The 24,223-nt window shown below is 37.6% G+C and overlaps 1 pseudogene; it reads right to left on the reverse strand.

Annotated features, from left to right (window-relative positions):
• Window positions 1-12,447: 12,447 nt before the first annotated feature.
• Window positions 12,448-24,019, reverse strand: LOC122135335 (annotated as a pseudogene).
• Window positions 24,020-24,223: the final 204 nt, after the last annotated feature.

The following is a 24,223-nucleotide window of genomic DNA, read 5'->3' on the forward strand; positions in this document are numbered from 1 at the left end:
AAACACCTTACTGCCTTTTTACATAATCCTGTGATTTTTTTTTTTTTGTATTATGCACTGTTACAAAAGAGTTATTGATTTACATTGTCAATGTAAAAAAAAAAATACTAAAGGGTTTACAACAATAATTTTAGAGAATTTTTAATTCAAAAGAATGTATTGTGGACATAGTATGGGAAAATGAGGTAGTGGTCTACTCACTGTAAGTTCATTCGTTACATCAAATTTATGTTGTTTCAAAATATAAAACATCTAGAAAATAGCCATGGGCACTGATTGAAGCATTTTTTTTTTTTTTTACAAATATGGATACGTCAGATATGTCTGGTCAGTTTTCTAAACATTAAATGGAAAGGTACTGGTTAGATTTCTTTCTTTCTTTCTTTTTGGCCATAATATTTAAATGAGGGTCTACATACAATATTATCAGTTTTAAAATTAGAGCACTTAGACCAGGGGTGCCCAAACTCAGTCCTGGAGGGCCAGTGTCCTGCAAGAATTTAGCTCCAACTTGCCTCAACACACCTTCTGGGAAGTTTTTTAGCATGCCTAGCTTGATTAGCTGGTTCAGGAGTGTTTGATTAGGGTGGGAGCTAAACTCTGCAGGAAACTCTGGCACCGTCCCTCCAGGACTGAGTTTGGGCACCCCTGACTTAGACTCATGAAGTCAGAGTAACATACTGGTGATATAGATGCCAAGAAGAGTTCAAGATGGCTTAATATTTAGCTCATTGTGGAGTGAAGCGAAAGTACTTGGAGTTTTTATTCTGGTGTTTTGTTTTGTTTTGTTTTTTCTGTCCATAAGTTTTTTTTTTTTTTTTATGACTGACAGATTAACACTGAGTAACATTATTGCCAAACATACAATGCTATACAGTATTGGTTATGTATAATACCTTTTTTCAAGAACTGGAAGACAAAATCTTTTGAGGAAATATGAATAAAATATTCTATGACTCAATTCAGCCTCTCACTTTAATATGCACAAAAACAAGAAATACTTAAAAGAACAGCTTAGCACAACATTTGTTTAATAGCAATGATGTATTCATATGTGCTTGGTTTATGTGCATGTGCTGACATTCAGTTAGACAACAAGCACTGAGTAACATGAGCACCTAAAATAAACAGGACCTAAAAACTGCCAAAACTACATTCCATTTAGTAATTTGCAAAACAGATATTGAAAGTGAAGCATACCATAAATTTCTAAGATCTGGAGAAAAAAAAAAAAAAAAATTCTATAATGTGGTCCCAGTACAAAATACTGGATCACATCAGATCTGATCAGAATTGATCTGTTCATGCTTTCACAAAAGATAAAATAAATAGCCTTTTTATATAGAAGTTATCTTCAGATCTAAATGTCTCCATAATGACATTCGCAAAGTATACAAAACCTGAATTTGTGCAGTGAATACAAAAATAAATCAACTGACATTTACAATCAAATCTATTCAGTGCCCCAAGTCAGTAAAATAAATTCCTCTTGAACAAGTTATAATACACTCAAAGTGTAACTATTCATTGTGCGTCTCAAGGCAAGAGGAAACACGGTATTTCCCAGGGTAAAAATTCAAGATAACAGTACAGTTATTAAAACATCTTTCAAGCCCATTCTTGATGCATTCTTTCTCCTAGGATTTATTATTTTATTTATTTATTTATTTATTTTCTGACTGTAAGGGTCTATTTTTGGCAAAAAATGTTTACAGGCTGCAGAACAGGAACCTTTGGAAGACATCTGTGTAAATATGCCTCAGTGCAAAAAAGTGCAGGAGTGCATTTTATGTAGACATGCAAATCTGCTTATCCTACCCCAAACAAGCATCAATCAATCTGACAGTCCCACTGGGGTAATGGAGAGATTGTAGAAATGTAAAAAAAAAAATAATAATTATATAATAATAAAGTACTAGTACTAGTTAGGCTCTTGTCGTCAAAAATCCAAGAAAGGAAAACATGTATCTTCCACCCTTGTTTTTCTTCCCATGCCTAGATTCATTCATCTTCTGTTTCCATCTGCTCATTCTTCAATGACATCAAACTCTGTCCTGGAGGTGACTTCATTCATCGGGGTCATCGGGGAAGAGTTGTCCTCCACAACCATTTCTGCTTCTGGGGTTTTCTTCTGAAAACAGACCGCAAGACTGATAAATATTGCAGAATAGATACGAAGCATTTAAAAGTCAAAAGGCATGTTTTGGTAACACTTTAGATTAGGGATCACTATTCACTATTAACTAGTTTGCTTTATAAGCATGCATATTTCTAGTATATTGGCTGGTTATTACTACTTATTCTGCATGACCATATTCTAGATCCCTTAACCTTAAACACAATTATTACAACAACTACCTTACTTCCTATCAATTAGCAGCAAATTAGGAGTCTACCGAGGGAAAACTCTTAGTCATAGCGAATGTGGTGGTGTAATCTAAAGTGTTTCCCATTTTAATAATTGTTCTAGAATTAAATAATACTGTAGCTAAATTCACACAACACTAGTTGGAATTTTTTAAACTTGATGTGTAAGGTGTCCGGCATCATCTGCGTCCAGATATTTTAAACTGGTACAACAGTCCATTATGCTGCTAGCGCAAACTGATTTGTTATTATCATAAACATGTAAACAGCAAACAGCAACATTAGTTCACTACACTTATTCTTATAGTTTATCTATCTATAGAGCCTAATGAATCTGAAGTTTTGCACATCCACAGAAACATAGCTTACTTTCACACTGAATAATAAGGTGCACTGGACACTAGCTGTAATATTTCTGCACAACCGTTGACTTTTGCAGTCCGATGGTTCCTCACCTGTTTTCGGTATACGTAACAGGCAGCCACTGCGACCATGGTGGACTCCCCCATGAATCCTGCTAATTAAAGACCCCCACTCCCAGTGTGGCACCATGCACTCTGCACAAAGACAAAACCCTCAACATGGTAAAACTGGTTTTAAAATAATACCCTGAATTGTAATGCTGTACAGTTGTAGCCCAGTGTTGCGATGATAAACAAAAAACCCCATAAAAGAACAATCTCAGCCTTATATTCAAAGTCCTTGCATTAGCTGAGGAGCGGAATCATTAATTAATTCACAGAATGCCGACAGGGATTTGACATTGTTTATTTTTAGACTCACTACTAAAATTCCGATGCCGCATTGAGAGCTAATTACTTCACAGATCACATACTGAGAAGCGCAGCACATTCAGAAGATGATTAAAAGAGCATGCATTTTAGCATATTTGTATAGTTCCTCCTGTAATACTACTAACCCTCATGTAAGGCCGCCACGAGAAGTCTGGTGATGAGGCACAGCGATGCCCGCAGAACTGAACTAGGTACCATCAAAAGCACAAAGGTTTTTTTTCTCCCCTTCAACGTCATTAACCAGCCCACCCCCCCGTCAGATGAAGCTCGAACTGTACTGATAGCAAACATCAGACCACAAGGTCCCACATAAAATATAATGGCACCCTGTAAATTTCAATATAAAAGTCATAGGAAAAGAAAATACTTTATGGTACCCAGGCACAGGGAAGAAGGAAAAAAAATGACTCTCAGTTGGAATGATGCCAGAAAGCTTGTTGCAAAAGCCCATATCCACACCAATGGACATCTACCCAGTGATTTGCGTTTTTTCGGGAAACATGAGGGGTCCAGAATACAATGAAAAAACACATCTGGAAAACAGACCCCACACAGGCATGTGCACTAATTTAACTTAATTTTAAGCAAGTTTTGTGTGTCAAAATGTTTTGACATCAATATATATATATATATTATTATATATATATATATATATTACTATAGTATATATATATATATAATTATATTTTCATTTATTTATTATGTGTGGTGTAATATATATATATAATCATATATATTATATTAATAATATATATAGTAATATATATATTTATTATGTAATATAATACAAATACCTGCATTATGTATTTAAGAAAAATATGTTTATATTAATTAAATATATAATTTATATATATAAATTATATGAATATAAAATAGATATACATACCCCAGTAAAATATTTTTTTGTTCAAAAATTTATATGCTGTATGGTGTGTGTATTTATATATACATACTAACCTCATATACCCAGTTACACACCCATATATAATGTAAAAACAAAACTTAATCGTGAAAAATTTAACTATATATATAACTTGCTTATTTTTGGAGCTTAAGTTTAACAGTACTGTCCCCCCCCCACCTTCTGGTCCCACATTTCTGATCAGCTTTAATGCATCCTTTGTTTACTAAAACTAAAAAATAAAGTAAGACAAATAAATAAATAAAACACTGATTTTTCAAACTTTTGAATGGCAATGCATATCTAATATTAACCAAACATCGTGAACCTACTGTAGTGCCACTAAAAAAAAAAAAAAAATAATATGTGTGGTCACCATCATCATGCCATATCTAGTATCATCTAGTGGTACATTTAGTTTCACCCCTCCTCGTTATCCTTAATCTTGAAATGTGCCAGTCAGTTTATGACTGTGTCTTTGTTATGAGACACTTCACATTCCCAGCAAAGACCAGATTATGTAATTGTCTCAGGCTTTGACCGCCCCCCCCCTGCCTACGGACATTCCTCTTTTTCTGTGCACAATAGAGTCTGATAAAGGCCTGACATGCCTGTTTACAGTGAAAGATCCTCCACATCTACCAAGTTTAAAGGCCATGGGCTTGATGTCATATAATGTGCCACTTGATTTGGGGCCTTCACTGCTCACTCCTCACCACAGGTCCCTACCCCCATGAACACTTTAGTACTTTTATTTTTTCCGCTGCCTTTTTTATACTAAAATCCCAAACCAATAGTAATGAAAAAAATGGACTGACGATGGATGTGCAATGTGACAAGGACCAGCACATCAATGCATGCTCAACCTGGGCTATAAAGACAAACGGCAAACATTATGAGTTTTGGCAGTATTTTTAATATCAAAGAGGTTTTAAATCTTTAAGAATTAAAGATTAATCACCATATTTTTTTTCCTGTCAACCCCCTATTGGAAAATGGACATCTCAGGAACCGCACGCTGGTCGTTTTGAGTCTTAACCCTCTCAGATAGGTCCTTTAAGGTATCTTGGAGAGGTGTGGGTGTCCCAAGTCGCAACATTTAGCTACTGGGGTGCCTCAAGGCTCAGTTTTCTTGGACCACTTCTCTTCTCCTTGTTTACATGGCATCAACTAGGTTCTGTCATTCAGAAACAGCTTTTCATATTACTGCTATGCCATGCCCTTGATGACACCTCCCCAAACTCTACCCTCTCATTTCCATCCTGATGATCCGACGATAAAGCTTGCTCGCATCTCAGCATGTCCCCCCCCCCCCTAAAAAACAGACCCCCTTTTTTCCTTGGTCCCCCCCCCCAAGATGATGGACCATCACATTCAAACTCAACCCTGGCGCCTTAAGAAACGGAACCGGCCCCTTGGCGGTTTCACAACCAAACCCATCACTTTATCAAAATTTCACCATCCTTTTAGGCTCATCAACCATAACTCAGCTAGAATAAAACAGCTAGAAACCTTGGAGTTGTGATTGATGAAAAGCCTGAAAATTTCTCAGAAATGAACCCACATTGCTAAAACTCTTCACTGCCCGGTCCCTGCCCTGCAGATTTGCTTTAAACCAACATTAGGAAGATCAGGCCCTTTCTTTCAGAAACATGTCAACAACAACTCCTTGGTTTTTTTCAACTGCTCTTATTCTATCCCAGGGTGGACTATTGCAATACTCTCTTGGCAGGTCTTTCCCAGCCACTACTATCAAAAACCTCTACAAATTAATCCCCAAATTGCCCCCCCGCTGCAAGAATTAAATCTTTAAAATGATCCAAAAATAAACCGCTGTCAACACCCCTCCAGTTTCATCAATTTGCACTGGCTACCAGTAAGCTGCACCACATTAAAAAATTCAAGGCATTAATGGTGTTTGCCTGCAAAACCACCACTGGTGGTTATTAGTGTTATATAAGTTTGTTATTTTTTTTCAACTGCTTCTGCCCAAAAACCGCATTTTACCTAAATTTCTTTACTTAACAGAGTTTATGTGCCCTCTAGTAAGCCTTGCGTTTTCTGCAACTGGAACGGGCATATTATTGTGCCATCGCAAAGAGCCAACAAATCACTTTTCACAGACTTTTTTTTTCAATTAACTGTTTTCCCTCCCCCCCCTGGGGTGGAACTGACCCTTAACCAACTCAATCCGAGCAGCCCCCTTGAGGTCCCCAGCCATGTTGTTTGGTTTCCAAAACAACCTGACCAAAAAAACACATCTGTTTCCATCTGTTATTGACCCTCTTAACTCTAGTACTTGCTATTTCTATTTTAATTCTACTTTATTTTTTCTTTAAAAAAAAACAAAACTAGCTTTCTCTAGTTTTTTTTCTGTTCCCTATTTTACTAACCTTGTTTTTCTGTTGTGTGTTTGTGGTTGGTGGGTGGTGTGTGTGTGTGTTTTATCTTAATATTGTAGATATAGAATATATATATATATATATATGTGTGTGTGTGTTGTTTTGTGTGTGTGTGTGTGTGTGTGTGTGTGTGTACCTTGCTACTGTGTTAGGCTAACCGAGACTTTTGAAATTATTGTTGCTCTTTTGTTAGTTTTGACTGCTTTTTTTTATTGTCCTCATTTGTAAGGTCGCTTTGGGGATAAAAGCTTCTCCCTGCTAAATGACTAAATGGGTAAAAAACTGTAAAAAGATAAATTCTAGGAAAATTCCCTGTAGACCTGGTGCAATTGAAGCAGCAACATTTTTGTATTTTTTTTCCCTCTCGCCCACTTCAAAATTGCACTTTGCAATCACATGGTTTGTTAAAAAATATTCTCTGCAAGATCATGGTTTGTTAAAAAATATTCTCTGCAAGATTATTTGATCTGTTTTTTTTTAAATGTCATCATCAAGTCCCCCCCATCACGTCCGTCATTATGAAACAAGAATAGCCCAGGAAAAGCTGCCAAAGACCCCCCTCAAAGCTGTTTTTGAGAACCATCTGTTTTTTCACTGGTGGCACAGGTTTTAACATCTCCATCACAAAAGTGGCCGTGGTGTAAGATCTACCAAACATTTTGTTCCCTTAATTTTTATTTTTTTTTTTTTTTTTTGTTCCGTTCCCCCTCCCCATTAAATCCATAATTACAACACAACCCCACATACAAATCATGTGACAGAAATCAAAAACAAAATGGTAAAAAACAAAAACTGCAACCCCGTCCCCCCAACCAGCTTTTGTTAGTTTTCTTTTTTTCTCGCGAGAAATTTGTTTTCCATCTTGATTGCATATTTATAATTTTGATTTTTACATCATTTTTTGTCCGTGATAAAATAAAACCTTTACTATATGCGCCCCTGACATCTATTTTCGCAACAACCCTGGGTGGTGTTTTGAGACACAAACAGCCTGGACTTGCAGTATAAAATTGTGACTCATTTTTAATCTGTTGTTTTCTTCTGAAGGTCTTGAGGTCAGAGCAGGACAAGTAAACAGAAGAGAAACATGGGTTTTTTTTACGACCAAAACCGTGAGAACTGAAAAACACAGTGTTTACTGGTTTTAATGGCATGTGAAAAAATGCACACACCCGTTTTCATGTGCAGGAGAGGATCCATGTTTTTTTATGGTTGGAACTTGAGTGGCTGATCTGAACAGACTCAGACTTGACATACCAATTGAAACTAAAAACATTATGAAAATATCCTCTGGGTACATGTATGTAATTCAGGTTCAGCATATATATGTATATATGTATTCTACACACACACACACACACACACACACACACACACACATATATATATATGCAGAATTTCTGACACTTTTTGGATAAAAGATACTGTAAATTATTAAATGATAAAAGATAGTGTAAATTATTAAATCTAAGAGGGTAGATATAAATACCTAAAGCTAAACAGCATTAATATGATTTAAATCTTGAGGTTTAAAAAAGCCCTACACTACCATCTAAAAGTTTTGGGTAAGACTCTTTATTTCCGTTTTTTTGAAACAATTGTCTTATGTACACCAAGCGGCTTGCATTTACTCAATCAAAAATACAGCGATAACAGTAATAATAATGATATTACAATTTAAAATTATTTATTAAAGTGTAACTTATTCCTATTACATAACTGTTGAAACTGTTGTACTGCTTAACATATTTGTGAAATCCATAAACATTTTTTTTTCAGGATACTTTGATGAATAGAATGTTCAAAATAACAGCATTTATTTGTAATAGAAATCTTTTTTTAACATTATAAATGTCCTCACTTTAATTTTTAATCAATTTATGTAATATAATACATTACACTGAGATATATATATTATGTAGATGTATGTAATAATTTGTGTTTGTTGTGTGTGTGTGTGTGTGTGTGTGTGGTGCATGCGTGTGTGTGTGTGTATATTGGTACTGACTAATTAACAAATGATTAATAGATCTTACCTTGTAAGGAGAGGAGAAAACAAGCAAGAGCGTGAACCTCTTTTTTGGGGGGGATATGTGATTTGGTGACTGTCAGACCACTGGCTAACTTATTAGTAGGGTTATTCCTGTTAAAAAAAGAATACAGATACTATTGTTTATCTTCCAATGAATACAGGTTATGCTGTTGTGTGGAAAAAAAACTATTTTTGATATGAATTTAATTAAAAAATAAGAGCATGTAATACATTCAATGCAGATTTAAAAAAAACAGACTATTTGGCACCATCCATACAAACCATCGAAAAACAAGAAAGATGTTATCACACCCACGACAGAAACAATGTGCATCAAAAATGAAACCCATGTTGTCTAATCTTTCTTGTCTAACTAGGAAAACATGAGTGCTAAGCGACGGCAAAAACCATCATTTAGAAGATACAAAACAGTTCTCCCCAACCTAAATCTTTCACTCAATCTCACCAACGAATCATAAAATTTAAACCGAATGCCTATTAAACAACAGAAAGATGATACTGTTCTCTAATCCGAAAGGGGCAAAACCTAAACATGTTTAATCAGGCACATGTCAGTCTGACAGCTGTAGGTCTTTGAATGGTACAATAATCTATCTGCAGGACGAAGGCATTTTATTGTGAAACCTAGTCATAGGGTGTGACTAAAAACATTCCAAAGCCTCAGGACTAACCAAACTAATAAAAGTTACTAAAGTCGTTACATAAATCTCTTACAAACAACAAAAGACAACAATATACAGTGGGTACGGAAAGTATTCAGAACCCCCTTAATATTTTTCACTCAGATCTTTGTTATATCGGCAGCCATTTGGCTAAAATCATTTAAGTTCATTTTTTTTTTTTGTTTTTCCTCATTAATGTACACACAACAGCACCCCCATATTGACACAAAAAATCACAGAATTGTTGACACATTTTTGCAGATATTATTAAAAAAAGAAACTTAATATCACATGGTCCTAAGTATTCAGACCCTTTGCTGTGACACTCATATATTTACTCAGGGGCTGTCCATTTCCACCTTCATTTGAGTCCAGCTGTGTTTGATTATACTGATTGGACTTGACTAGGAATGCCACATACCTGTCCTATAATAAACCTTTACCAGCTTCAGTGGCTAGTCAGAGCAAAGGAGAATCCATGAGGTCAAAGGAACTGGCTGAAGAGCTCAGAGAAAGAAATTGTGGCAGTCAACAGATCTGGCCCAAGTTACAAAAAAAATTTCTGCTGCACTTAAGGTTCCTAAGACGCACAGTGGCCTCCATAAATCCTTAAATGGATGACATTGGGTGTTGTGACCAGACAACCTTCCTAAGAGCTGGCCGTCCGGCCAAAGACTGAGCTATTCAGTGTGGAGAAGAAGCCTTCTGGTAGAGAGAGGTAAAGAAGAACCCAAAGATCACTGTGGCTGAGCTCCAGAGATGCAGTCGGAGATGGGAGAAAGTTGTAGAAAGTCAACCATCACTGCAGGCCCTCGCCACCATCGGGGCTTAATGGCAGAGTGCAGAGTGGCCCGACGGAAGCCTCTCCTATAAGATTCTCTGGTCTGCATGAGGGAAACAACCAAGATAGAACTTTTTGGGCCTTAATTCTAAGCGTAACGTGTGGAGAAAACCAGCACTGCTCATCACCTGTCCAATACAGTCCCAAAGACCTGGAGCATGGGATTGTGGCAGCTCATGCTGTGAGGGTGTTTTTTTCAGTCTGCAGGGACAGGACGAGACGGTTGCACAATCGAGGGAAAGATGAATTGCGCGGCAAGTTACAGATACAGGGGAATATCCTGGACGAAAACACGATCCAGAGTGCTCCAGACCGACGCAGACGGGGCACCGATGGTTCACCATCCAACAAGACAATGCCCCTAAGCACACAAGCTAAAATAATTAGAGAGTGATGGGCTTCAACAACAACTCCGTGACTGTTCTTTGAATGGCCCGCCAGAACCCATGACTATGAAAAACCCAACCTGAGCATCTCTGGAGAGACCTGAAAATGGCTAGTCCACCAACGTTTAACCAACCCAACCCTGAAACAGAAACTGGAGATGTGATACTGCACTGGAGGAGGATGGCAGAGGATCCCCAAAATGGCAGAGGCTCTCTTCCTCCCTCAATACCCTCATGCTGAGAGTGCCCTTGAGCAAGGCACCACCCAGAGATTGCTCCCCCGTGTCGCTGGATATATAGCTGACCACTGCTCCGGTGTGTGTGTGTTCACGGTGTGTGTTTCAACTTCCACTATCAAACTGCTGCTGTGGTGCTGCATGGTAATGGATGGGTTAAGTGCAGAGCACCAATTCCGAGTATAGGGTTTACCATACTTTGGCAGAATGTCACGACTTTTCAGTTTTTTTTTGTTTTTGCACTTTTCCTTTCAAATCCCAGGTGTGGACCTCATGGCTGTACACATCTTTCCCAAAAAGACTCATGGCTGTATTATAGTAAAAGGGATCGTCTGACTAAACTACTGAGCAAAGGTTCTGAAGACGTCTGACCTGGTTATATTTCATTGTTTCTTTTTTTAATAAATGTGTCAAAAATGTCAACATTCTGTGTTTTTTCTTGTCAATATGGGTTGCTGTTTTGTACATTAATGAGGAAAAAAAATTTACTTAAATGATTTTGTTAAAAATAATTTAGCAATGGCTGCAATATAACAACAGAGGTGAAAAATTTAAGGGGGTCTGAATACTTTCCGTACCCACTGTACATTAAAGAAGTTGAATAGTTAGTCAGTCTTCTTCGCCTCTAGCAAGAGATAGGGCATCAATGACCCGTCCATCCATCTGACCCTGTTGGGGGCCGTTCTCTTGGCTTCCGCCCATGTCAGGTTTTTATTTGGAACCTCAGTCTTGTCTCCGGGTTTTGCAACTTTTTCACATTAAAGTTTTTCGTCCTCCCGTCTACTTCCGGGGCCTTGGAGCCTGCTAGCTAGTTTTAGCTTTCATCACTCGCTACCACTCCACTAACGAGGTGGTGTGAATCCTATATCTGTCGCTTCTCCTGGCCCCATACAATCCTTGAAGTGAGGATCTCCACCTCTTGCTCACAAGGAAGTGGTTGATCTGGTTTTCGGTCAATCCATTTGGGGAAATCCAGGTAACCAGGTCTTTATGTGGGAACCAGGTTCCTCCTATTGACAATCCATTTGCCTGGCACATCTCTATCAAACGTTCTCCATTTTCATTTGAAGTTCCCGCCAGCCGTTCCTTTTCCCTAATAACGTCTTCTTTTCCCCTGTATTTTCGGTACCGAACTTTGGCATTGAAGTCTCCAATGAAATTTTGATGTCTCTTTTTTTTATCTTTTGCAGAATTGCTTGGAGTTGATGGTAGAAGGCTTCTTTGTCTTCGGCATCATCTGTGGGCGCATACGCTTGGATGATGGTCACTTTGAAGACCCTACAATCAAATCTGACGGTGATGACTTTTTCCGAAACATGTTCCCACTCCAGCAGTCCTGCTGCAGCTTCCTTGGTTATGGAAATGTTTACGGAAACTCAACGATCAGCCGACCACGAGGATAGCCCTCAGGTAAAAATCCTCGGAGGGAAGAAATAACTCCATTCACGACTAAGGGGAGCAAAGAATGAAGCTAGTAAAGCGGATGTTGCTGACCCCCAACAACACCAAATTGGATCGGGACTTGGAATGTGCAGACCCGTGTACGCAACTGGGAAAAACCGCACAACTAGCCAGTGAAATTAAGAGATTGCAGCTAGCAATCATTGGAGTGAGAGTGAAATGCCATGGACAAAACTTTGGGGAAGACACAGCTCACTAACCGGATAGACTTTCCTGTACTCAAGCATCCCAGGAGATGAGGGAGAGAAAGTAGCCAACCATGAAAGAGAAAGACAATTGAATAGGTCCTACATTTTTATATACTCTTTTATTTATTTTTTTTTGTCTGAAAAAACATGCTGTGACATTCATGATGGTTGCCAGGGAGCTGCTATGCAGTTGCTAGTCAAAACCTTCACCTACCTTATCGAAAGCTGGATAGACAGCACGCAGTTCTGTTAACCACCCGTAGGGCATATGACCAACCGGATATGTTGCTGTGAGTACTGCTACTGCCTAGCAAACACACACAATTTGGTTAGAACTGGCTGCTGTGTGTTGTAGTGCATACTATTATTCATGAGTACTCACTTCAGTTGATGCGGCGCTGCCTTTGAGGTCCCGAGAGACAAACAGATTGACAATGGGCCTGCTGATGCGCTGAGTGGCCAAAAGGATGAGGGCAAGCGGCCACCAGAAACTAAGCATCTTCCTTACGGTGACATCGCCCTGGAAGTGACCAAAAGTACTCTGAATATAGGAAGCAACTTTCTGATCTGTCTGCAAAAATCTTTTTGATAAACATACCCCCTGTTCGAGGCTGCTTGATTCAGGAATGTTGTCATGGACATACACACGTAGTAACCCAGTCCCACGATAGTGAACCGCAACCAGAGCTCCCATATACCGAGACAGAATGGGAATAAGAAGAGGCTCTAAACATGCCAGGTTACTCTGGAGAAGAAAATCGCCACAATATTATCTGTAGGCGAACAGAAGAGTAAAAAATCAATTAAATATTTGGCAAGTTTAAGTACATGTTTTAATGCATGACAAACCTGCAAAAATATTTATGCATCCAATATTTAAAAATAGAGATACCCTGTTGCTGCTACAAGCGTATGCAAATTTGCAATGCAAACTGAGTGCTCAAAATAGCCCTTTGGCAGGTAGCAAAAAAAAAAACAAAAAAAATACACTCCAACATTTGCATATACATAATGTGCCAGAAATTGTATATATGTTAAACTATTTAATATTAGTTTAATTAAATCATGTTAGTTAAATAATATTTTAAATAATGATAATCTTTATCTTTAAGCTATGCTACATTACATTAAAATGTTTTAAAATGTCATATCTTTTTTTTTGTTTTTTGTTTTGTTTTTTTGTTGTGCTTATTGTGCTGTCGTATGACTATTTTCTTTTTACAATTACTAATTTTTAAAAACTAATTTCATATTTGAATTTTTACTTATTTATACTACCATTCAAAAGCTTGGTCAGAACATTTTTTTTTTTAATTAATACTTTTGTTCAGCAAGAATGCATAAAATGAATAACAGTAATGTTTCTTGAGCACCAAATCAGCATATTATAATTATTTTGGAAGATTATTTTTTTTTTTTAGCTATCAAAGGAAAAATTATATTTAAAATGTATTCAAATAGAAAACAGTCGCAATATTTTACACAATATTACTGTTTTACTATATCAAATAAATTCAGACTTGAGGCCTGTTGCACGAAGCCAGTTTTGTGTTTTTTTTACCCAGGAAGTTTGCATTTAGTTTGAGCAAACTCTGAGCTTTCAGGCTCAAAAAGGTGGGTTGGTTTTGAGCAGGTTCAGTTCGTTTGGATGATGTGAACGCTGTCTTCCGAACTCGGGTGCGCACTCACGAACCATACACGAGTCCGCTTAAACTGTATGAATGATGTTATTTGGATGGTGAGCTGTATTGGGATTTCCGCCATATATATTGCTTGGTGTCGAGGTCAAATAATTCAGTTTTAGTCTCATCTGCCTCAGAATCTTCAAGGTATGTGTTGGCAAAGCTCATTCTTGACTGCATGTGGCTTTTTTTGAGGAATGACTTTTTTTTAGTGCAACCGCCCTCCCATACAAGCCAGATTTGTGGAGAATTTGTGATACTGTCATCACATGCACACAATGACCACTCTTTATCATAAATTCCTTGCAACTGCTTCAGAGTTGCTGTTGGCCTCTTGGTCGCCTCTCTGACCAGTTTCCTCCTGGCTCTTTCATCCAGTTTGGAGTGACGTCCTGATCCAGGGAGGGGTCTGTGTTGTACCAAATTCCTTCCACCTCTTAATAATAGACTTCACTGTGCTTCTAGGCATTGATAAAGCCTTTGAGATCTTTTGACAGTCGCTACATTTATATGCACAATTTTTGGTTCAATCGGACTGAAGTCATTCTGATTGATAAATCTGAATGTAGTGTTTACATGAACACTAAATAAAGTGATCGGGTTGATGAGTGTGTTTACATGTCACAAGCTTCAAATCGGAATTGATATATTTTTTTTTTTACATGCGCACACTGTACAAATATAGAGTTTCTCACTGTTTGCACATAATAACCACTCTCCTACACAGTTTCTTTATTTGTTTTAAACAGCAGAATCAATATTTATCCATTTATGGATAATTATACATATAAACTGCTGTGCTGCACTGCTCATATTTATCATGCAGTAAAAAAGCCCCTCCCCACCCCCAAAATGGGCTGCCTGAGGATGAGAGTCCAAAACAAGGACTGGTGGGAGGTTGTCCCACTCCACTTCACATTTGCAGAGTGAAAGGAGAGTTTTACAATGACATGACAAGCATTTATATGACACTTTGTTCAAAAGGAAGAACCGCTCGTTCTGTGCGTCATACGCTATTATGATATTTATGCATTATTGCACATGCGCAGTCCTTTCAGTTTTCGGGGTCCGCAAGCTCTAAAATGCAAGGCATCATGGCACGTCCTAATCCAAATTCTGCTTCACTTCCTGTCTCCGGAGGTACCTTCTTCTGATCAAATTTTGAAGGCAGCATAGATGTATCCTTCGCTACCTTTGATATCCCACAATCCTGTGCGTTCCATTCTGGTGACGGTTGAGCTAAAAATAAAGATGGCGTGTGAAAAGTTGCGTTTGGAGGTCAGTTTGTGTGTAAATGTATATTCTGACTAACTTTTTTGCACTTTTGATGTTATTTCTAGTGAGAAATCAGTATTATAGTAATTTTTCATTTAGTTATCACCAAAGCTTTCTATATTTTTCTGTAGAGCATTAAATCATTGCGCTGCCTCAGAAGCCTGTCCAAAATCAGTTTCATGAGGTGACTTTGTGCGCAAATACGGCAGCGAGGCAAGTTTTTGAATGCAGCCTAAGTGATTGTTTTTTTTGTTTTTTGTTCTTTCTGACATGTTGGTGTTATATCTTTCATTTGGATGTTAAAACAAAAACCATCCGTCTTCATTTCAGGCTGCAAAGCAACAAAATGTGATTATTTTAAAGGGGGTGATTCTTCTGTATATCAACTGTAAATTCTTAAATTCAGTTGATTCATTTGCATAGTCAGATATTTTTATTTCTGTTGCCTTATCAAACTTTTGCAGCAGCATTATTTATTCATTCATAAAAAAATCAAAAAAAATTATTTTTTAAAAAACAACAAAACAAAATCTCCAAAACATAAGCATATAATTCCAATGCGCCAACTCTCACAAAAATGAATCAAACTGACGCTTTCCATTTTCTGTGTGATTGGCTGTTTGCTGCACGTGTCACACTTTCAGGTGCACGTGCTCCAGAGTTAAACAGAAACTCTGGATCAAACCCTGAGTTGACAGAGGATGTTTATATCGAGCGCTGTGAGCCTGCTGAACCTGATCCAAACCAAGTGGGATATTGTTTGGTTTTGTCAAATTTAAACCTACTCTGAAACAAAAATTATAATTGTCGATTTTTCTCTTGAAATTGTAATTGCAATTATTAATTACAATTACCACAATTTACATTGAATAATGTTTATACCATTGTTGGAAGCAACTGCATGTCATATATTTTTTATATGAAAATATACAAGCTAAAAACACTCTAATTAAAAAAACTTTTATTGCTTTTCTATAGTACTAAAAGTAGGGTAGGCATTTTTTCAAAAGCGCTTTTTTAAAAAAATGAGTCGGTCGAGTACCAAAACAAACTTGTAGCCAATCAGCAGTGAGGGGCGTGTCTACTCATGATGTGGAGGAGAGAGCGCTCAGTGCACAGGACGGACATTAGCCTAGCCGAGCGACGACAGAAAGAAAGAGATGGCGGATAAAAAAAACGTCTGCGGAATAAAAAATAAAGCTTACTATAAGGCAAGAAGTAGGACCCGTGTAAATTTCAGATCAGCTTTCCAGTGCTGGAGAGAACTCAAGGACCGGGAAGGCTTGTGATTGGACTCCGAGGTTGTTTTGTTTCTTCTCGATAGATGAGTAACATTGGTTGTGCTTTGTTTCACAGAACGTATATATGCTGGCTTTTGCTTTAATATGCTTGTGTGTCATGTTCACTCGTTTGTTCATCAGCACTCGTATTGTCCTTCCCTTCAGTTATGATAAAGACACATTCATTTCCACACCCTATAATTCTGGAGCGTCTAAACCTCCTCCTGGAGCGTCTGTTTCAAGCATCAGCTCCCAATATGTGTCCGAAAAGTAAGATAATATGTTTAAAACAGGAGATAATAATACAGCAGATTACGCCATAATCCTTGCTTGGGTTGCGTACGTATGTGTGGGGCGCGGAGCTATCAAAATAGGGGCGAGACCCTTTTGGGGTAGGGGCGTGTTTGTTTGGTGATTTGAAATATCAACACTGGCTACTAGAAATCACTTACCCCACCTTTAAGTCTCAAATGTCAGCTATACATTAACTGGATTGGTTTCTTCTTTAAATAAATAAATTAATTAAAAAGTAAAAATTTGCAAGGTATTATAATGTTATACTAAAACTAAAATTTAAACAATGGAAAAACCTTTAGGCTAACCTGTAGAAAGAAAAAAAAACATCTTAAGCACGTAGAATAACATAAGTTGACTTTGAACTATCAATTGCTGCTTTGAATGATTATGTCATTGTGGCATCCGTAACTGTAATCACGATTCAATTTTATTATTTATGCACCCCTAGTAATCATTACATACCTCTTTCAAAAACATTTCCAAAGAATCATACCGACCTCAAATTTTGAACAGTAGTGTATGTACCATTTGCCATTGTTTTGATGTTATTGTTTATTTTAATCATATCTTTGTGGGCTATAAATAAAGAAATAAGACAATTTGTTATAAATAAGGCAAACTGTCCATTTAAGGTCAAAGACAATGACAATGTTTGGGAGCAGTAATTTTTCCTTTGCTTGTTTGTGCTAATCAGAAGGACAATTAAACATCAAGAAATGCACAACTAAGATTATTTAATAAACTCTGATCACGTTATCTCCTGCTTCCTGCTTTTTCTCTGCCTCTTTTCTGATAGGAGACTTAATAAACGTTTAACATTTGAACATCAGACCAAAATTTGACAATTAAAAAATTCAATACAACCCTTTTTTTTTTTTTTTTTTTTTTTTCAATTGTGGCACAAGGGTTGATGACAGGAACTTAGCATACAACAGTTTATAGAGTTTACAACCTGTGCAACAACATCAGAGATGGAGGCAGATCCCACTAGCAGGCTGTACTTGTGCTTCACGAATAAAAAAACATTAACACAATCCTATTTAGAAAAATTCTGCAGTATGCACACTGTGTACAGTAGAGTACAGCATTTTACACAAATCAAACAAATAATTTTCTTTGCATAGCTAATGCATTATCTGCATGCATGGAATACCACATGAAAAACTATACTATAATAAAATTGCCAACAATTGCAGTATACAGAATATAGTTCTTAAAATTCTTTATACCATAATGCAATGCACTTAATGTGACCATCCGTTTGCATTTTATAATTAAAAAAGTAAAATTAGCTGCCATTTTTACATTTCTTGTTTACACTTCTGGTGGCAAGATTTACTGCATTTTACACAAATCAAACAAATAATTTTCTTTGCATAGCACATGCTACAATACTAAACAATTGTCTGTAAGCAAAGTATGCAGCAAAAACTATCCGAATTCTAATCCAAAAGATGATCTTGAATCTTATATTAAAGTTATAATATGAAGTTCATACTCACCATTGCATCTAATAATGGAAATACAGCGAGGTACAGGAATGCCTTTCTCGTCTTGTTTCCTACAGAATCATCCACATGGTGGAGCTTATTTATGATGTAATAGCCCAGATCTGTGTAAGCTGGGGAAATGTGACAATTTTTAATAAAGGCTTTCCATTGAAGAAATCTAGTAATCTAGAAATTGTATTCACAAGACAGACACACCTATTAGGATGTGGAGGATGATGGCAATGACCCCAGCCACAACCATACAGAGGACCGCCTTGGTTCTCTCCTTCTTACTGTTGACAAACACGAGTCCCACATTTTTGAAGTCGCTCATGGGTCCAGTGAAGAAAACTTCATAAGCGAGTATGCCAGACCATAGCTGGCCAACATCTCAACCCTGTCCTCTTTCACAGAAGCGATGCCCCTGTTTAGTGCCTGAATTAGGCATGAGAAAGAGAAAGGGCACATTTCATTGCTGTGTGTGTACACATGTATAAAAGACGGTTTAAAAAAATGAAGAGAATATCTTATCACAGTATAACACCAGACAATTAAAAAGGGATAGGAAGAAGATGTGATTGTGGAAATAATACTTAACGTTTTTCAAATCCATTTATTATTAGTAGCGCGTCAGCCACCCAAAAATCATATAACACAAAGTCTCAGCCTTTAAATTCTGTCAAATTTTATCACAGACTACAAACACTTAATGTGTGTTTATGCTCTTTAATGTGGCATGAGATCATTTTATTCACCTCAGTTCAAGCAGTGAATCAATCACCTTTTCCTCTTTTCTACTAGTTATAGCACTAAATAAACATTAATGAATATCAGGCATGTTGACAATAATCAGAACAATTTAATAAAATGAATGTAATCAAGTCTCATATAATCAATCAATCAATGTTTTGGAAAAACAATTACAAAACATTCACCTCAGAAAAGCCAACAATGTACATACAGGTCCTTCTCAAAAAAAATTAGCGTATTGTGATAAAAGTTCATTATTTTCCATAATGTAATGATAAAAATTAAACTTTCAATTATTTTAGATTCATTGCACACCAACTGAAATATTTCAGGTCTTTTTATTGTTTTAATACTGATGATTTTGGCATACAGCTCATGAAAACCCAAAATTCCTATCTCAAAAAATTAGCATATTTCATCCGACCAATAAAAGAAAAGTGTTTTTAATACAAAAAAAGTCAACCTTCAAATAATTATGTTCAGTTATGCACTCAATACTTGGTCGGGAATCCTTTTGCAGAAATGACTGCTTCAATGCGGCGTGGCATGGAGGCAATCAGCCTGTGGCACTGCCGAGGTGTTATGGAGGCCCAGGAAACCATTTACCAGTGGTTTTGGCACTGTGAGCAGGTGCCAGGTCGTGCTGAAAAACGAAATCTTCATCTCCATAAAGCTTTTCAGCAGATGGAAGCATGAAGTGCTCCAAAATCTCCTGATAGCTAGCTGCATTGACCCTGCCATTGATAAAACACAGTGGGACCAACACCAGCAGCTGACATGGCACCCCAGACCATCACTGACTGTGGGTACTTGACACTGGACTTCAGGCATTTTGGCATTTCCTTCTCCCCAGTCTTCCTCCAGACTCTGGTACCTTGATTTCCGAATGACATGCAAAATCTGCTTTCATCCGAAAAAAGTACTTTGGACCACTGAGCAACAGGCGCTTCTGCCGCTGTTTCTGGTTCAAAAGTGGCTTGACCTGGGGAATGCGGCACCTGTAGCCCATTTCCTGCACACGCCTGTGCACGGTGGCTCTGGATGTTTCTACTCCAGACTCAGTCCACTGCTTCCGCAGTTCCCCCGAGGTCTGGAATCGGTCCTTCTCCACAATCTTCCTTGGGGTCCGGTCACCTCTTCTCGTTGTGCAGCGTTTTTTGCCACACTTTTTCCTTCCCACAGACTTCCCACTGAGGTGCCTTGATACAGCACTCTGGGAACAGCCTATTCGTTCAGAAATTTCTTTCTGAGTCTTACCCTCTCGCTTGAGGGTGTCAATGATGGCCTTCTGGACAGCAGTCAGGTCGGCAGTCTTACCCATGATTGCGGTTTTGAGTAATGAACCAGGCTGTGAGTTTTTAAAAGCCTCAGGAATCTTTTGCAGGTGTTTAGAGTTAATTAGTTGATTCAGATGATTAGGTTTAATAGCTCGTTTAGAGAACCTTTTCATGATATGCTAATTTTTTGAGATTTTGGGTTTTCATGAGCTGTATGCCAAAATCATCAGTATTAAAACAATAAAAGACCTGAAATATTTCAGTTGGTGTGCAATGAATCTAAAATATATGAAAGTTTAATTTTTATCATTACATTATGGAAAATAATGAACTTTTATCACAATAGGCTAATTTTTTGTTAGTTGGCACATACTTCAGACTTTTATAACTTTAACATTTTTATTGCTGTTTTTCACGTTGAATCCATGTGAAGAATGCAAGGTTAGTTGGCACAGACTTTTTTTCCACATTAATTAACTTTATACACGCAATATAACATGGCTAAATATTAAGACTTTAATCTAGACGAAGGCATTGACTGACCCTCACTTGTGTGCATGTTTTTGACCAAACTGCCAGAATGAAATCCTCAGAGCCACTGTCAGATCTTATGTGGCCTCATGTGGCAAGAGTGTGCAGCTCCTGGATGACGAAGGCATTGACTGACCCTCACATTAAAACCTGAATCCAATTGAGAACCTCTGGGATGTTACATATTGGAGCATCCAAATCTGCTAATTAGCATGACAGACTGTCCAGGAGTTTAGTGATGCCCTGATCCGTGTCTGGCAGGAGATCCTGCAGGAAACAATCCACTATCTCATCAGGAGCATGCCCAGCCATCCTCAGGAGTGCATACAGACACATGGGCACATAAACACTACAGACTTACCATTATGAGTTGCCATGATTAAATTCAAGAAAGTTGGATCAGTCTGTAACTTTTTACTTTGATTTTCAGTGTGATTTTAAATCCATCCCTCAATGGGTTAATGATTTTGGCTTTCACTGACTATTGTCACAATTTAAACAAATTACACAATGTGTACAAGTAAATATTTTCAACTTGATTACCTTGTTTATGAAGATTCAATATGTGATTTAAGTGTTCCCTTTTTTTTTGAGCAGTGTACTGTATATATAAAAATTCAACTTGTATAGACTACATGGAAAACTCCAGTTTCTCTCCAGTTCTATCTGTGTAGCTGCCTATAGCGGAGCAAGAACAAAAGAATCAAAAGAGATAACAAGTGCTGCTATTAATACACTCACACGTTAGTTACATAAGACTAATCCTTACCCTGTCTACTTCTCGCTCTAATGAAAACACGACAGTACTTAATAATAAGACTGTCACTTTGCTAACACTAAAGGACACAAACCTAGACACATGGCAAACTTCAATGTGTACCACAGACTGAAAGAGCAAAAGTAAAATATCGCCTGAAACTATTTATCAAACCCAACTTGGTTGAGCTATGCACCCAAATGAACTTGATAAACCATCCTTTGATTACTAATCATTCAGTGCATATCTGCAGAACGTCCTGATAGCATAAAAATAATATCCTCTAATACTGAATGACTGGGTCGTCCTTAAAAAACTCCAGAGATTATCTTCACAGTGAATCTTTCCCCACTGTGAATTACTGTATGACAAGTGTAAAAGCATCTAGTTGTGGCATATATATATATTCAAACAACAAAGACATAACAGAGCTCCTAACATGCCTTTCCACATATTTCCATGGTGGTTTAACAGTAGTGACATTGTGCAAGGACAGTTTGTGCCATTTATGGACCTAACAACAGGTTCAAAAAGATGTTATCAGGTTAAATGTAGTATGAAAGGGGTAAAGGCTACGCATAATGTACGTATGTATGCAAGTTTGTATGTACGTATATCTATGCATGTATAATTTTTGTGCAATATGTATGTTGCTACCTGAATTTTTCCTGTGTAATCAATGCATGTAAAAAACAGTCCCCTTAAAGATAAAAGGAGGTCTTGACCCCATATTTCACTTATGAAATCTACTGTAACTGGCTTTTATTCTAAGCAGACGTATTTTGAAGTTTCCTCTGACTCAATAATCAGATTGTAACCTGTAATTTAGACATTGTTTTACTTTAAGAAAGAGTGGCAGTCTTGGTAGCATGTTAAGCAAAGGGAATACTCATACACAGAGAGATGACATGCTCGATAAATGACTTAAAACCCATTGCATTCAGGGAAATTCAATCAATAATTCAAAGCAAATTGTTATCCATGCAGTAAGTGCCAGAGATAGAACATAGTTTTATTTGCAGTGATGCTTGACAAACGGCATCTGGACAACATTAATTTGGTTAATAATTTGGCTGATGCTTCAAAGCAACTTACACCTAGGGGAGGCCTGGGCTAGCTGTCACACTTTTAAACAAGTTCATATTTCTCAGGGTAGGTTTTTAAAGTCAGTTTTGATGCATACCTTAAAATATGCACCAAAAAAAAAAAAACCCTGCCTAACTGTTGACCATTTCCACTATTAGTGTCAGGGAAAAGACCAATAGACTTGAAACCAGTTGCATTCAGGGGAATTCTAGATTTGCAAAATTCTAGATTGTAATATTTTCAGCTAAATTATCAAAGACAAACCAATTAACGAAATAATACAAATGTACAAGATATACAAAAACAACAAAACCACCAACACAGTTCAACTTTGAAAATCTACTTTCATTGTAAGGTGTCCTTGCTCAAGAGAACAAGGGCACGTCACGGATCAAACCTTGTAAGATTCGAACCTAAAACCTTTAGATGAGCCTACTAGCTCACCACTACGCCACGCCACCCTAAGATTTATGATCAGTACTAACCCTGGACTCAACCTGACATTCATGCACCCAAACAAGCCCGAATTGTTTATTTACACTGGTGTTCGTGCCGTAAAAAGCGTTGCATGTCAAAATAGCAGTGTTCAGGTTCAAAGACATCATATCTCACCTGTTCTCCGAAGTCGATGGCTATATTAGTAATGGCTAGCGGCAGCAGAAAGCGAATAAGAGGCCAGTACGCACTGCGTGATAGACAGTCCATCATACCAAATGATGACAATAATGTTTAAGGCATTCGTCCGTGTCGCTTTGTACCGAAGAGTCGCTTTATGCTTTGCGGCTTCCAGCGGCCTGAAGTAAAACGGAGAAAAACTGGAGACCTTGTCATTCCCAGCGCTCCTGATGAGAAGGTCATCCAGACATTTCGCACTATATCATCATGTCAGTCGCCCGCGAATTAAATCTCACTGTCACGAGGTGCTGATGCAGGAAACCGCTGAAATTCAGCATTTTGGTGTCTAACAGGCTGAAGTCCTTTCGGCTGTGTCTGTTCGCCCGTGTGTGCTATTTATTCTCGTGCAGAACACAGAACACGTGGGGCTTCACAACATCAAACTCTTCTTCCTTCTCCAGCTGTTCGCGTCAGTCTACTGGGGTGGAAACAATAATGATGAGGATTGATTCATTGTTTCTTATGGAACATCAGTTTGTCTTTGTCTTAACACATGCTGTTAGAATAAAATGTCAACGGAAATGATATATTAAGTTACAATGGAAAGTCACGTGTATATATTTTTTTAATCTCTGCTTCCATCTGCTGGAAGTTACAGTATGTGGAGAGACAGACCGGGGGCAACTAGACAACTATAAATCAACCTGCCATCTTCAGTGTAAACAAACACAGCCTAGATGTTCTAGAAGTAAGGTTGTCAGTAGCCTAAATATTTTCACTGAGAAAGACTAGATCATAGAAGTGAATTAATGCAGTATATAGTGCCCTTGTTACAGGAGCATTTGCAAGTATGTTAATTAAGCCAATGTATCTTAAATAAGAGTATGCCTCA

Source organism: Cyprinus carpio, chromosome A24 (assembly GCF_018340385.1).
Source record: "Cyprinus carpio isolate SPL01 chromosome A24, ASM1834038v1, whole genome shotgun sequence".
NCBI lineage: Eukaryota > Metazoa > Chordata > Actinopteri > Cypriniformes > Cyprinidae > Cyprinus > Cyprinus carpio.